The following is a 17,546-nucleotide window of genomic DNA, read 5'->3' on the forward strand; positions in this document are numbered from 1 at the left end:
CAGGGAATTAAGTTAAGTTAAGGTCCTATTTTAAATGTGGTTCATTCATAGTCACATGACTTTAAATAAATTAAATTCAATGTTCCCCGCAGGGAAAAGAGTGAAAAATTGTTGCCCGCATATTGTCATAACAAAGACAAAGTAACTGTTTTTTTTAAATGAAACTGTTGTGTAATATGTATGTTTTTGTTCCTATATAAGAAAGCACTTAATGTACACTACCTCGGGAAATAGTGAGTTTTGTTTTCCCTCGAGTCTGAATGTTTCCCTGACTTCGTCTCGGGAAACATTCAGACTCTTGGAAAAACAAAACTTACTATTTTTTTCGGGAGCATACATTAAGTGTATAATATTTATTAGTGGAGAGAAACATTTTATGATAACATTTATCATTTTATTATATTTTATTTTTTAGGTGTTCGCCACATCTCCAGGACAGGTTCTGTCAGCTTTTGTTTCAGATCTTTTGTATGTCAACTTGCGGATTCGCGATAGCAATTCATCTGAACTACTGTTTGAGCTTTCCAGAGATAATCTGTCGCAACAATACATCGTTGAATTGAAAAGTAATGCTGTTATTGTTGAGATCGAATTTGAAGGATATTGGTATTCGAGTAAGCTCAAGATGTTTCTATTGAGTCGACCAGGTATGATACGACTCTTGCTTATATTGATAGTCTATACTCTAGGCCTTATTGTACGACCGCATTTATTTCATTCATTGTCATGAGACACAGACGTATTATTTGAATTGGTTTGGAATAAAAGGCTTTAATTGCTAAAAGGCAATTACCAATATATCTAGATATAAAAATAATATGAAAATTTGAAAAACATCATCCAGGTAATATGATAAATACTACAATTTATACTGTATGCAAAATTAAAGAAACATGCGAATCGAAGAGGGTGTCACTTGTATAATGGTTGTGTATAATATAAGGTTGTGTATAATATAAGGTTGGTTATAACTTCGTACCTATATCGAGAAAAATTTACTCCGAAAAGGAGTTAAAATACTGGAGTAATTTACTCCCGGAAATTAACAGTGAACACGCAGTCAAGTTGTTTACGTGTAACATTCATGTTTCCCTTGTAGAGAGTTCACAAAAACACGACTTAAACGAGATTTCGGAGGTAACCATACAGCAATTCACAGGGATTGGAATCAGTCTTGACGTTAACCACTACACAACGATCATCAGAAATTCTGATATTACAAATACAAGTGCCACGTGCATATCCGCGGCGCTTGGACAGGGGTCAACGTTTAAACTAATAAACAGCACATTTGAATACAACGATTACTTTTCCAGTGCATCGGCTATGCTAGTAATATCCTTAAAACGTCATTCTCTTTTCCAACTAAGTGGAAATAAGTTTCACAATAACCACTTCAATAACATTTTAAGACTTCAAACTGCTAATTCAGAATTATCAAGAGACAATCTCGATTATATATTAAAACTAACAAACAATACATTTCAGTACAATGCGAATGCTATCAGTGCAACATCGGCTATGTTGATATTTTCCTTCAATAACAATGATGGTTATTCTTCGACCCAGATAAATGGAAACATTTTTCAAAGTAACCACTATGACAACATTTTGAAATTCCAATCCTATTATTATTATTCATGGCAGTCAAACTCAAGAAACAAACTGTCTTTACTTGACAACAGATTATTCAATAATACTGCGAAAAATTTGGTTGATTTTACTGAAAACAATGAAGTGGTGGTCATTCGTGGGAATACATTGTTGCACAATGCGGTGGAAAGAAGTATTTTTAATCTAGTCAATAACAATCCCACGAGCAGTTTGAACTTTACCAGAAACAGTCTGATTGCCAATTATATCGTTCATCGACGCTCTCCAAGGTCATTTTATGATACCAACGATATTGCAGCTGTTATCTGCTTAAGCGGACAAATGTTTGTAAATGAGAATTTTTTTGAAAACCCATTTCTTCCTTTGGAATTTATCCTTTCGCCAAACTTGAATTCGCATCATATTGATGGGAAAATGAATTGGTGGGGATCCACTGACGAGAACGATGTTATTGCAAGAATTTTTGATTTCCGTCATCGAAATTATTTGCCTCGATTAACTTTTTCACCTTTTCTTGCAAGTGCTAATCTTTCTGACGTTTTTAAAGGGGAGACAAATATCATGTTTAGAAAGGGAAATGTACTGGGAGGTCTCGTAACTGAAGACATCATCCTCGAGAAAGACAATTCTCCTTTTATTGTGACGAGAGACGTTATAATTTTACCAAATGCTACACTAACTATTCAAGCGGGTGTCCAAGTCAACGTGTTTCCCGATATTGGATTTCATGTTTACGGCAAATTTGAGTTACTTGGAGAATTAAGTGCTCCAATCAAATTTGGTATTCCGACGAAATTGAAAGGAATTTCCAACTTTGGACACTATCCGACTCGTCTTGTGAATGGTTCAAAACCATGGGAGGGTGTTGTTGAAATACTTTATAACAACACCTGGGGAACAATATGTGATAATTCTTACTCGTATGCTAAGGGTATTGTCTTATGCAAACAGCTGGGATTTGAGGGTTATAGTGGCAGCTATCGTTATACGCCCAGTTCTGGTAGCGCAGAGCCAGTTTGGTGGAGAAATGTAAGATGCGACTCAGATACTTATAATGATATTGCCAGTTGTTCATTCCAAGGCTGGGGTGTATCGTGCTATAGTGGTCTATGGACTGTACGCTGTAATCCTGGCTTTTGGCGCGGAATACGATTTCGGGAAACGGCTAAAGCAAGTCAAATATCCCATGTAAATTTTGAGCGTGGCGGAGGGTATACCCAAGGTCATATAAGTCGCTATGTCTTGCATTTTGACGTATTGAGACAAGTCATTAGAGATGTAGAAATTCACGAATCTTTTGGTGGAATTAAAATTACGTTTCAATCACCTGATTCTAACATGACAAATATCCGGATTCAAAATCGACATAGAGATTATGGCAATGGAATTGAGACATCTTCGTCACTAACTTGTTATAATTGTAGCATTTTTAACAAAGACACGGGCGTTTTTATCGATAGAATTGATATCCAATCATTTATTGATGATAGTGAAATTAGAAACATTGATTCCATCCTGCCAGACATTGTGTTGAGAAAGGAAATTTTAATTTGCGAGCAAAATAGAGAAATAACTATTGGTAGAGAAGACATGCAGATTATTACCCCGTCGAGAACTACATCCTATTCCTCCACAAATGTTGAATGCATTTTCAACATAACACTTTTATCGGAAGTTTTCTTAACTACAGTCATGAAGATATCAGATGTTGAAGAACTCACAATTACTGCGTCGAAAGTAAATTCATCAAAAAGCGTTACTTTCAACGATAGCCACAGCAATGTATACAAGTTTGGACCTGGTTACTTAACCGTACGTTACTGGCGAAAGGCTTATTCCAGTGGAACAGTAATTAGAATGGTTATCGTCAGTACAAAAGGTAATTACAAGGACTATAGCCCAGTTAAACGCCATAATAATGACGGTACCTACCACTTCGAATTGCTGATGAAAAAACTGTCATTGCGATAGGGGAATTGATAAATTATTTATCAGTTATTGAATCGATATTGATCAATTTGAAGATATTAGCAATAAGCATAGGCATGAAATTTAATAAGGGTAGGATAATATTTATCCAAATGAGCTGGCCAAATTTACATAACTCCGAATTATTTACGCAGCAATACAGCCCCACCCAGGCTATACTTTTATCTAATCAATATTGCCGAGCAAGGGGAATTCGTTTCCTATATACCACATAAGACATTAAGACCACAAGACTATACTCCAAGCGACTGGCTGCCCATTTGATCATCTGACAATCAATAATGAGTGGAGTTAATTTCAGCAGCATGGACTAATCAAATTTGAATTGGGAGAAAGGGGACAACCGACTAGAAACTTAGATATTTTACCGCTTTAATGTTAAATGCGACAGATCGTTTTAATCAAGATTTTAGTTGCAAAAATAGCAAATTTTTATTTGACCGTGCATATTTTGTTTAGGAAATGAGGCGTCTTTGTTGGAAAATGAACCTGGAACTGCAATTTTAGTTGGTGGTTCGCTGGTTAATAATGACTTTGGTATCGGAGCATACCATCATGGTGGTCATATAACATATATCAATCGTTTCAAGCTGCAAAATGTTACCTTGAAAGATAATTTTTGTGGCATTTATAGCGATTATCACTCTACAAATATTTCTCTAGACAGTTGTACTATAACGGATGGTTATTATGGTATATACATACATAACTATTATTATTGGAATTATGATGATTTATTTGTACGTTCTAACTCATCAAATCACCAAAAACTGGAAAACTGCATTATCCGCAGAATGAGGTCCTCCGTGATATTCGTCGATTATTATGATTATTATGATTACCGACGCCAAACAACGTTCATATATATAACTTTTCACCGTTGCATTATACGAGAAAACGAAAGAATATATGATCAATATCATTGGTATTATAACGATGCATCGCTACTCAATTTATATGTCAGTGAATGCAGCATTTCACAGACTAATAATTATGGATTTGAGATACATATACCAGAGCACACAAATTTAGTGTTTTCACTTTCCCTCGACAAGAACTTAATATTTAACAATTCGCGAATGCTGTTGCAATACAGCGCTGATTCCGTGGACAGTTTGCAAACCCCAATCACGATAAGAAATAACATTTTTGTAAACAACTCTCTTCCACCAGGAGAGGGGTTGATATACTTTTACGGAAAAAGAATAAGAGGTATAATCACCAATATCAGCAATAACACCTTTACCAAAAACAAGTGCTCGTTTATGATAAAAGTCGATGTCCAGTCAAATCAGGTGCCAAAGATTTTTATGATAAAAAACAACATATTGGAACACAATGAAGGCGTGCCTTCAAATAATCAGAAATATGTTGAGGCAGGTCTCACCTCTTACGCGGTTGGACTTTTTGGATGCATGTTTAACCTTTATGATATTCATGGGAATATTTTTAATAACGAACAAATGAAGAAAGAGTTATTTGTCGGACGTACATGCGGTACGAATTACCTTTCGAATACAATTGATGCTACACTTAATTATTGGGGCACGTCATCCAGGAAACACTTGACGGAAAGGATTTTTCACTTTGATAATTGGAGTGACAGACCAAGAATAAAGTATCTTCCAGCTGCTGCTACACGAAACTTCACAGCCTTTTTAAAGCCGAAGCCACATGTTAATTTGAATCAATCTCAGATTGGTGGATATGTTCATTCTTCACTTTATCTGACTGCAGTAAACAGTCCATATGTCGTTATGAACGATTTGATAATATCCCAAAACGCCACACTGGATATTGAGCCAGGCGTTCAATTGTACTTTAAACCACACATTGGTTTGCTGGTTTTTGGAAATATCATCGCCCGTGGAACTACGAATGAAAAAATAACGTTCTGTTCTTTGGAAAATAAGTGCAAAAAGAGGTCGCAAAGCAGAGTTCGACTTTTTGACGGAGACCTTGAACATCAGGGAAAGGTTGAAGTACTTGTTGATGGCACTTGGCAGGGAGTATGTTTTTCTTGCTTTTCATCTAACGATGGGACAGTTGCCTGCAGACAATTGGGTTTTGGCAGATATATTAATCATTACTCAAGAACCTATTATAATAGTCCTCATTACAACGTTTCCTGGAACTGTCGCGGAAATGAAACTTCTTTATTAAACTGTAAGAACCAGAGTATTAGCAACTGGGGCGATGGCTTGCGGTGGGGTCAAAATAGGTATTACGGAGTGATCCTCGAATGTGAGAGAAATTTTAAATGGGGCGGAGTGCGAATTATCCATCAAAACGTTATCAACTCAACTGGTTATGGAGAGAAAAACGAAAAATCGATATTGAGAAATATTCTTATTCACGACGCGGGTATTTTGCATGAGGAAGATGCTCCCTCAATTCAGGTTATACGACGTTCTCCATCTATAGCACATGTCGATATTAGAGAAAGTAACGGAATTAAGATAATTTCGCAAACAAATATCATGGCCCTTGAAAATGTTAACGTAGAAAGCGGTTTGAAATTTCCAGCAATATCTATTCTGGGAAACAAAGGATCAGTTTCAATCTCCCGGTGTTCATTTAAAAGGGGAAAGCAACACGGGATTGCGATTTCCCCAATTAAAAACATCACCTTCATGTCGTATCTCGGCCACAATTTGTGCAATTCCGCTCAAAAAGTCTCTGTCGACGATGAATCATATATTTATCTAAGTGACAAGGATAAAATTACAAACATATTTTGTGGTTTAGAAATATTATCTCCGAAAAATACAACAATTCATTTCCGACTGCTATCCTGGGTGAGAAGTTCGTACACTGTAAATGTTTATAATGGTGATCGTTCCTCGATGATCGCAAACATACACGATTGGAACGTTAATCAATATGAAGACAAAGTTATTGTGATTCCATCAAATTCAGGGTTGATAGAGGCAGACATATCAACATTACGAGGGTTTTTGGCTGAAATTACAGTTATTGGTGAAACAGGTAGGAATCTCTTTTCTTACAAACGTAAACAAAATAATGTAAAAAACGTGAAATTCAAGCCATATGAATAAAACAGGAAAGGCGAATATATGAAGGCAGATTTTTGAAACAAACGTGTATGATGACGACTTTGTAATAGAATCAAAAATCCACACTGAAATATTAGCCTTTCTCGTTTTATTCGCTTTGTTCTTTGCAAAAAATATTTCGACAATGGTATATGTAGGTCGCGCGTGATATTTCGTGAAACGACGTTTTCGCTAAATGTTGAAAAAAGGACAGAATTCAAAAACATGGTCTCTTTTACGTCGAAATAATTCACTTTACTCGTGCATTTAGGAATACCACTCATATGACACCCTGACAAAACAACTGGCTATCATTCACAACGTAAACTCCAAAATTGCTTGACCAACAACCAGCCTCCGTAATTTTCAACGATAACCCTTGTAATTATACCAAAATGCATAAAACTCTCTAGGATAACATGTATGATTTTGACATTTCTCTCCCGTGTCTTGTTATGCATGTGCGTGGACTAATCAATGAAGTCGAATAGCGTCAAATTCGCTATGCAATGACGTTAACTAAAGCCTCGTTTATACTACAGTCGATTTATTGGCACAGCACGGCTAAAATTAGTACCCAATTTTATTAGTGTTCAGGCTACCAAAACAAAAGCCGGGCACAAATGGGTACGGGTACCCATTTTAACCGTATATATGCTGCTCGGCTTTTATTAATATATAAATTATATATATAGAAGCATGATTAACTGGGACCTAGTTTATATGTGTCGCATGCATTGTTTGAATTTCATTCGACGTAGACAAAATGCTACGTAGCTGATAGCTGTTAGTTTTGAATTCTGGTTAGTTTTGGCTTGACTAGTTAGTTTTGGTGCGAAGAAGGATGATTTCGCTAACTGATTGTAGGTAACACCTCTTACAACCGTCCTTCGCTGTTTCCGCTTACACTTTTTAAACCTTCCCATCTTCGCTCTGGAATGCTTTACAGACTCGAGCCAGTCGTTTCTAGCCATCACGTTATTGCGCAGTAATACCACATCGACCTCCTTCAGATTTGGAGACTCGTTTCCGACTTGTGACGTACTTGAAGTGTGGGCATAAAATCTTTCTTCCACCGAAAGTCGAAACCAATAATCCGCCATGCAAGTATTGGACTTGTCGCCACTGGTCGGTGTATAGGTCCTTTTTAGTGAACTTACCAGGCACAGTGAGATTTCAGCAGCGGTTGGGTCATTGAAGATTCGCACGAGGAGTCAGTTGTTAACGGCCCCTAATACTTCGTCCGTCAAACAAGAGAGCACTTAGTGCGTCAGGTTTTGTGTTCCAACTTCAGCAAGCATCGAGTTGAGGATTTTACCTAGATGAGATTCCAATCATTATTTCCCGCACTCACCCAGCATGTGGGACGATCATTGCACTGCAATGGTTTATTTGCAAGGTTTCGCAGACTAGTTGATCTATCCTCTCGGGTTTGCTGTCGTCTTGGGTTATTGTGAAAACGTTCTTCCCTAGACCATCTTCCCCATTTCTTTGGGCGAGGGTTTCCTCCTTGTTGACGCCTTGTCCGGATTGGGGACCGGGTCGAACGTGGAACTTGTTCGGACACGGCTCGAGAATGGACGGTCGACCACTTTGAAAAACTTCTTCACTTGTGTCCTGAAGGTAGAAATATATCGCTAGGTTTGTGTGTACCATCCAGGCAAGCTCTTCCTATGATGACCCAGCCATGTTCTAAACGCGGAGCCCATAGAACATTGCCTCCGCCGTTGTGGGATTCGTAAATTTTATGTAAGGGTGCAAATATCTCTTCTGACGAGAATAAGATGTCGGCATCTTTCGCTATTTATTTCAGATTATCGTCGAACTTTTCTATTTTATTTGTGATCAACTCTCTGCGAGCAAGTCCACATGAGCTTTCATCGAATCTGTACTTGATGTTGGTGAGTGTTTCCGATCCTCTAGATCTGGATGGAACTCTGTAGCGGAAGGTCAGAGGGTTTCCGCCAAACTTTGCTTATCGTTCTCCTCGATATCCTTGTTTTGTCGGCCGGTGATTTCAACACTTTGAAGTTGCTCTTTTATGCTTGGGTTCGCCTCTTCCGAATGCCCAACAGTTTGATGAGGACACGGCCTGACAGTCTGATGGGGAACTTGCCTGCAGCATTTTTCTCCATAATGCGTGTCGGAGTTGCGTGTGATATAGTTTGCGTGTGATATAGTCAGGTTTTCAGATATATGTACGTAATTTACGCCGGTTGTCTGCTTTTACTATTCTGGTCTTTCGTGTTCCGAGTACGCTGAGGCTTCTCCAGCAGTGAACCAATACAAAAACTTTCCTCTTAGTTTCTAATTTATTATATTTTTATGTGTTTACACGGTAAAAGCTGAATGAAAAAAAAGAAAAAGCAACAATGGGTTAATCCCCGATACCCCCACCCGGGTGACGCGCGGAAGATTGCAAGAACACATGTTTATGTGCATGTATGTTGCTACCCCAGTACGCTGCCCTATAACTGGATGAATAACAAATTAACAATTTGCTGTTAATTCTAATACTGATGATAAAAACTGAGGCCAACTCCAGTCCACTTCTAAGAACTTTTGATTATTTTCCCTGTTTGACTAATTTTTCCAGCAAATATATTTTGGACAGTCATGTGGCGATGTCACTGCTTAGGTTGATTTGACACTGACTTGTTTTGCAGTAGTGAGCATAAGAGGTAGCCCCAGTTTGCGATGATGGTTGTATTATAGTATTCGGCGCAATTCATCAAATTAATGTATGTTTAATCGCCTATAATCGGGCACACTGTGAACTGAAAAGCGCCAAAACTACAGTAGTTTTGAGTCTACCCCAAAAGGACCAGCTCTATGGCACATTTACCCTTACTAGGAACTGAATGAACCAAAGAAGTGATGTCTAATAAATTATGTTTTTATAAATTCGCATTGAATGTATTTTAAGGGAGATCCAAGCAAATGCAGGAGGTCAACGTTAATATTGAAGAATGTAATTTTCAAGAAATTTCTGGTTCAGCGGTTCATTACACTTCAGATCCTGAACTCGCCAGCACAGTAACGATTAAACTTAGCCACGTGACTTTACAAGGAAACAATCAGTCAAATACGGCATCAATTGAAATGTTGGTTAGAAACAACGATATGGTAGAGATCTCAAACACGGTTTTTTCCGGTGTGAATCGAGGGGGGATCCACATCTACCTTTACGATAAACCAGGAGTGATAAATATAATTAATAACGTTATTTCCGGTAATGTGAACGGCAGCGAGTCCGTTTATGTAGTTGCTGTTGGAAATGACACGTCTAGTGAACTTCTTATGGCTGGAAACTACTTTGATCGAAACGATATTTCTTACCCACACGGACTGGTTGTAATAAAAAACATGAATGCCGTCGCTAAAAACAACGTGTTCTACCAAAACAATGCAGAAACTGCATTTAATTTGGTTAATTCCAAAAGTCTTAACACCTCGTCCACTGTTACCAGAAATGTATTTCGGATGAATAGGGGACATTTACGTACACTGCTGATTCAACCAAACGGTCGTGAAATGATCAACGAGAACTCTATGGTTAACCCAACTAATTTGTTTGAACTAAGTACTTTGCCAAGCAGTTCTAGTAACATCGTTATAAATGCCACAAATAATTGGTGGGGCAACGTGGATCCTAACGGGATCATGATGAAGATCAAGGATAATAGAAGATATACCGGATTGCCACGTGTAATATATCAACCTTTCTTATGGACACCAACAAAAATATTCTCAACAGGCAAGTAACCAATCGTACAGTAACTGCAGTTACTATAAGGTGCAGTTCATATAATTATTTGACGATGCCAAAAATGAAGTACTTCTCGTTCCTTTAATTATTATTTTTGATGTGCACTACGAATTGAAAGGTTTTCACCTAAAGTAATACGTGGTTTGCAATCACACAAATAATTACTAGTTCTAATTCTTGTGAATTAGAATCGTATAAGTTGTCTCATGCTATTTTACACTGCTTTTTGTCCTTGCTCCTTTTAGGATTATGTCCGTTTGATTGGATATATGTGGACAGGAAATGCTACAAAAATCTTAGAAGTGCTCATAGTTTCACGAAGTCCAAAGAAATGTGCAAGGTTGTGAATTTTTTTCGTTACACATTCTGTTAGACCTTGTGTGAGGGAGATTTGATGAAATATTTCATCAGGAGGGGATATAATATTTCATCTAATGCTCCGAGTGAATAAATTTAAAATACTATTATAAATACCGTACATTATATCGAAACATTTGTGAATTGGCCCACTTCGGTTTGAAATTGTTGACAGCTGCAAGAGACATATCCACACACACGTGTACCCACTATAGTTTGGTGGTATACGACATTTGTACTATCATGTGAGCAACCTCGGATTTTATGATAATTTTTTGATCACGTGCTACGGATTGAACTTTGGTGGATAATTCACAGTTGAGATACAATATTTGTAATTTTTATTCAGCTTAATTTATCGTCAAGGTTATGCTTCAGAACGAATGTCTGTCACGAGATTAGTATATTTTGAAAACTATTTTTTCAAAACGAGTATAGCTGTAATCTGCGAGTAAATACGTCCTTTTACTTAAAATTCGTAAATTCTAGGTTATGTTTCAAATGCAACAAAACATGCAGGACAGCGGAAATCATGTTTGGAATATAGTATTTTTTAGAAATAAGACCCTGTTGTGATTCAACTTACTTTAATTATCAGATTTCTTAATTCAATTACTCTGCGAACTATAGAAAATTGGTGGAAAAATGCTTGCTTTTCCCAAAAATGCAGTTCTGTCATTCAAAGTGTTACAAAGGCTGCATTCAAAATGGGCATATGGAACACCATCGAATATTTGGATCGATTTCTTCACACAGGTATATTTTGTACTAAAACTAAAATTTACGTTATAGTTTTTTTACCAATAAGCAGCTAGGAAGTGATGGTCATGCACAATTCAAAACATGCCGATATATATTCTGTGCTGTAATCAAGTTACGCGACTAAGTAAAATTCAAAAGCGAAATCTCAGCTTATGTTTACTTACAGGAAGAAAAGAGACTCCCAATCATGTTGTTCTAGTATTTACTTTAGTTTGTGATAATCTGCTAGAGGATTTGCTTTTGTTTTCACACGAAATTCTCTCCCGCAAATTTCATGTTTGTGCACATGTAGCTATATTCAATATTCAATATTCATAAGTTTTTATAGGATACGATTACATTGCAGAATGACAGATGTTGGATGTTTGACGGCATACTGAAGAAAACATCCTGTGACTTAAAAAATCCAACAATATGCGAAAAGAGTACACGTATGTTTCATATGTATCGTTTATATAGCAAAAGTAATTGAATTTGACTTAAACATTTTCTATTCGATTAGACACTAGAAGAACTTAAAAGAGATTCTATATAAGATATATATTTTACTCTCAATCGGAGACATCAAGTATAAACAGATTTTTCTTATAGGTGCTCGCTGTATCAATGACTGCTCTCTCAATGGAGTTTGCGTGGGCCAGACGTGTGAGTGTAATAGTGGATGGGAAGGTGCTGATTGTTCGTTATTTCATTGTAAAGATGTTGGTAATTGTGGAACCTTTGGAACTTGCGTTGGAGCAAATCATTGCAAATGTCGCATAGGATGGAAGGTGAGTCCAATGGGGTAAATAATGTGAGAGCAACGTAAGCGCCGAAAAATAGTTTTTATTTCTTTAAAAATTTTTTTGTCTGTCGTTTTAGGGTCGTGGTTGCACCGTTAGTTATTGTCTGCCGTTCAGAACTTGTCAAAGTTGTCTCTCACGAAGGGGATGTGGTTGGTGCGACAACACGCGGAAATGTTTACCTGGCACAGGTCATAAAGCGGACATTGGCCACTGCAAATCGTGGTTTTATCACAACTGTATTAGTGTTGGACGAAATCCGTCATGTTCTAGTGCTATAAAAGTTAGTAGTTAGTTGATAAAACTACAAGCAAAACTCATCGCATTGCCCTTGTTAGAATGCTTCGAAGGCTCTGCTTAAAATTTACAATATATTGAAAACATTAATCATTAACGTCTCTATATATACTATATTTCTATTTATTGCAGGTTATCGATTGCAGCACAAATTTGTGCAATTTTGACCAGTCGCGGTCAAACAAAGGAAGTTGTCAGCAATGCAAAGATTTGGAACGCTGCTATAATTACAACAATACAGTATGATTTTATTTAGTTAATTTGCACTGAGTATGATAATTATAGTAACGCGAATTTTTGAATTAAAAATTCATGCTCTACCTATACCTATTTGGCCGAGCAGTAAAGCGCCAATTTAAAAACCTGAAAATGAATTATTCTAATCTGGACCTTGTCTGCATGCACGATTACGCAAAGTCATTAAGTTTTTAATCTGCGTTCAGGACAATTCCACATCACCAAGATGTTATGGGTGGGACGAAAGGAAATGTGCAAAAGGATTTGTACAGAGAAACTACGAAGACACTTCACGGATTGACAAAGTCGTAACGATGTCAAATGTAAAACTAATCAATTCCGATGACTTGAAATTATATGGTTGTCCAGTTGAAGAGGGCTTGGTTATTGTGACAAAACAAAGCAGCATGAAATTGGAGAAAGGAGACATCATATCAAGCACACAAGCAGAGGGAGTGTTTCACAAAATCGAAGATATTGCATTCACAGGTCCGGGCATATCTTAATAAAATCGTTTAAAGGGGGGAGGGGAGGGAAAGATGAACTAGAAAGTGGTAACTTGAAGATAAGGAGAGTTGAAGAGTCTCGTTAGCTTCTACCAATATTTTTTTATTTTTGAATGTATGTGATTTTTCCCCGCATGTTCGGGACTGTTTTTCACATGTTCCTTCTAAACGATGCAAGGTTTGTTGAAAGAATATCATTTGTGGCAAAAACAATTTGTGGAGTATTATAATCAAGGACACACGGGCTGGGGGGGGGTTGATTTTTAAAACATTTGAATTTACTTAATTTAGCTATTTAAAAAAAACTCTTTCAACTGAAATTCTTTCTCATCGAACTTCCTTGAATTGATACAAATCGCTGTGATTTGTTTGAATATTCGGGGTCCGACCCGCGCATCAAACAATCAAAAACGTCTTGCCATGCATAGAGATGTCGCTTTACGATGAGAAATCTTTGCGTAAACCTTGCGTGATATTCGTCGTCTTACAACGCCTCGTTATTTCTTCTATAGATCAACATGTTCTCATGAGCGTAATTCCGGCAACACTGGAGGAGGCCATTTCCTACAGTGATTTCAATCAAGAGGTTCCACTTCAGACCGTGTTAGTTCAAGACTTGTTTGAAGACCGTCCTGATGACAGCTTATTGCAAGATGTTCTCTCAGGAGATTTCCCAATTAACGAGACAAAAGTACATTCTATTTCTACCGGTAGGTTGCATGGACATATAAATACTGCTTAGTTGAATGAAATGTTGCATTTCGTTAATATAAAGAAACTGTTTAGCTAACAGATTTTATAGTGAGAAATAAGTCGCATATTGCTGGGTATATTTGTTGGCGAGATTTTTAGGAATTATAACAATAATTTTTATTTCTAACTGATGTTTTAAAATCTTTGATGAATGTTTTTACTTTATTTGACAGGGTCAGGCAACAACGTATATAAATGTTTAGCAAAAACCTACACGACTGATGATAATGAAGAGGTCACAACTTTCTTCATGGTCATTTCCATGACATCCATCAGTGGAAATTTGAATGTTGGTCATGTTCTTGTTGGCAATAGCAGCGACGGTTTTCTAGAGACCGTTACGGACATTATTCAAGAGGAATATACCATGTTTGTTTATACTGAACTGACAACATGTAACCACGGTTTTTCAAATTCGAAGAAGTAGGTATAACTTATATTCGAAGAATTACGTAAGCTTGACATGCACTTGCATGTCTAAATTCTCGTTAGTTTGCGGTCTGAACGTTCCCAACTTCGTACCATTTCCGTAGCTAGCTATATACTACATAGGCTAGTAACCTCTATATTATATGGATGCTTATTATGGATGATTACTCTATGTCAGTAGTTAGGCTCGGAAAATGTAAGGAGTAACCTGATGGAATAGGTAAAAGTTAGAACATGGATACTCATGTCCAAGGTTATTCCAGGATGAGAACACCATCGACACTCTTAAATATGGCATTGCTGCATGATCATTGCAACCCAGCTATTATTGTAAATTCGTTGTAGGCTACGTATAGGTGCGGAATCCTTCAGGAAACGATCCTAGGACCACACTTATAATGATAACCCCTTTAGAGTATTTGATAACAATTTTATCAATTTGCCTGCAACTTATAATAGCTTTTAAGTTGCTGTAGCAAGCTATCGTTTCAGTCCATGGCATAAGTTGATCGTTCAATTTGTAGAGAAATCTAAAAATGCATGATCATTCAATCAAAACTGTTTCTATTTATGTCTGTTCAGATCTTAGCAAAGTGTTTAAATATATGCTTATATACATATTTGTTTCCAGATATAAATCTTTGAAAGATACAACTAGCTCTTGTTTGGGTGGAGACGATCTGCTTGGTTTAAAGATAGTCGAGAATGGTGCTAACGTTACGATCGGTGATATAATTGTTGGAAGAGAAAGTGATGCATTTTTTGGAAAGGTGAGTATAACATGCAGGGAGAATTAACTATAGTTATCATTCAGATATATAAAACGGTAAAATGCGACGTTTTTGAGAATATGCTGCACAAACCTGTTAAAATGGGCTTATTTTAATCTATTTTCGGCAGTTTTTACACAACATTTATTGCGAAGTTGTCTCAATCAAAGACGCTGCCGTACGCTTCTCCCTTCATGGTCATGTTTGAATATTATTTTATTAAATCATACTGTAACGAATCCCTTATATCGCACCCATGGTTTTCTTTCAGGTTTTGAGCTTTTACACAGAAAATGAAAACTATTTTGTGGAATTGATGCCACTAATTTCAGTCAAAGATGGAAATTTCACAGAACAATTTAACATCAGTGATACTACCCCTCGTCGGCAAAAGCGGGCGAGATTTAGCTCGACAACAAGAGCAAGGTTTAGGAAAAGTGTAAATAAAAAGGTATAAAGAAAATGACGGATGAAAATTCTTGCATGAGTTTTTAGTATGGGCATGCAATATATACTCTAGACATAGTGTACCTTAAACATATTTTCCTGATTATAGATTGGACAATATCTGAAATATAGTGCAAGTGTCGATTTTAATCCCGGGGTGAAAATCAGCCTTTATACATCCTTTTTTACGCCTAAGTCAGTTGGGATCACTTTTTTTGGTAATATGGAATTGAATCTCAACTGCAATTTCGATCCTTCTGCAAGGTAAGCGCAAATAAGTGCAAACGTTTCGGTTTACCGTATATTCTGATTGAAAACGGTGCCAAATCTGTTGTATTTATTTAGTTTGTCATAAACATGGTAGGTATATAATGTATTCTTGACTTTTATAATAATTACACAATTCATTTATTATAACACCTTTATTTTCAATATTTATGAAGCTATTCGAAAACGTGGAGTGGAAAACTGGTTGACGAAGAAGTTGGCCGCTTTTGTATTCCTATAATAGGAGCAGTGTGTGTACCTGGAGTGTTCAGATTGAATATTGGCGCTTCTGCAATTGTCTCCGCTTCGGTAAATATGTGCCGCGAACTACAGTACTTTGTATTATTTGAACGTGTTTCGTTATTGAGCAGACATAACCAAATGATACTGGAGCAGTTCTTTGGCCAGAAAGACACATTATAAACAAGGGCGCAAATCCTATAGCGGACGACGGGGGGGGGGGCATAAAACGTTTTGATAGGAAACTATCACTACAACGTGGTCCATCTATTCCACCCCCCCCCCCCCACTTTTCCAAGACAGATTTTCGTTCTTGATTACGAGCTCTTTTATACGCCCCAATTTTCAGGCTTCTGCCTCGTTATCTACAAGTTTGATGTCAAAATATTCGATATCGGCTGGTGGTGAGTGGTATAAAGGTCATGGAGTTCGGGGAATTTTTAATAAGGTACAACTATTCTTCGTCGTAATCATGCCTTTGGGCAAAAATGCAAAGTAATCGGTAAAATTTGGTATCCATGCAGGGCTTGCCCGGTTAAAAAAAGCGACGCTGGGCTGAGATAACGTATGATTGTGATCGTAATATCCATGCACGTAAAAGTTTTGGCTCGCAATGCTTGTGGTGTACTAATGGCAGGAGCAAGATAGTTCTCCTAACGCCTTTTGAAAAAATATTTTAGCTGAATTTTAAGAAGGCCAGAGCAGGTGTCTTGTTCTTTATACGTTATGTTTTTTAGTAATATTAATAATCACCTTCTCCCTAACAAACCCTCCCAGACAAAGCAGAGTCACGTGGCAGAATAGTGAATTGTATTACAATTTATTATTGTAAAACTGAACGGTTTAGGAATATTCCAATTGTTTCATCAATTGAACTTTTTAATGACTTTCTTTAAAATATAGTTGATTTTATAATATTTTAATATAATCTTAGATTATGTGTAATTTACTATTTTACCACCATAAAATATATAGTGTAATTATTCTATTTGTTTCGTTATATGCATCATAGTTTAGTTTTTAGCAACTAATTGATGTGTAAATTCTGTTACTAAACATTACAGGAAGGGTCAACGCAACCGTCGTTTAAAGCACTGGTAAAAGAAGAATCAGCGTCCGTCTCAGCATTTTTTACGCCAACGTTTGAAGCCCACTGGCCATCGGTGATTCCTAGAAGGTTGAGGAAAAAGGCAGCATGGATTCTTCGAAAAATTTTAGGTATTGTAATACTGCTATTGTACACACTCCGAAGTCCAAACATCTTCTATGAC

This window comes from Dendronephthya gigantea, unplaced genomic scaffold (assembly GCF_004324835.1).
Source record: "Dendronephthya gigantea isolate DGI-Jeju-01 unplaced genomic scaffold, DenGig_1.0 000027F, whole genome shotgun sequence".
NCBI lineage: Eukaryota > Metazoa > Cnidaria > Anthozoa > Malacalcyonacea > Nephtheidae > Dendronephthya > Dendronephthya gigantea.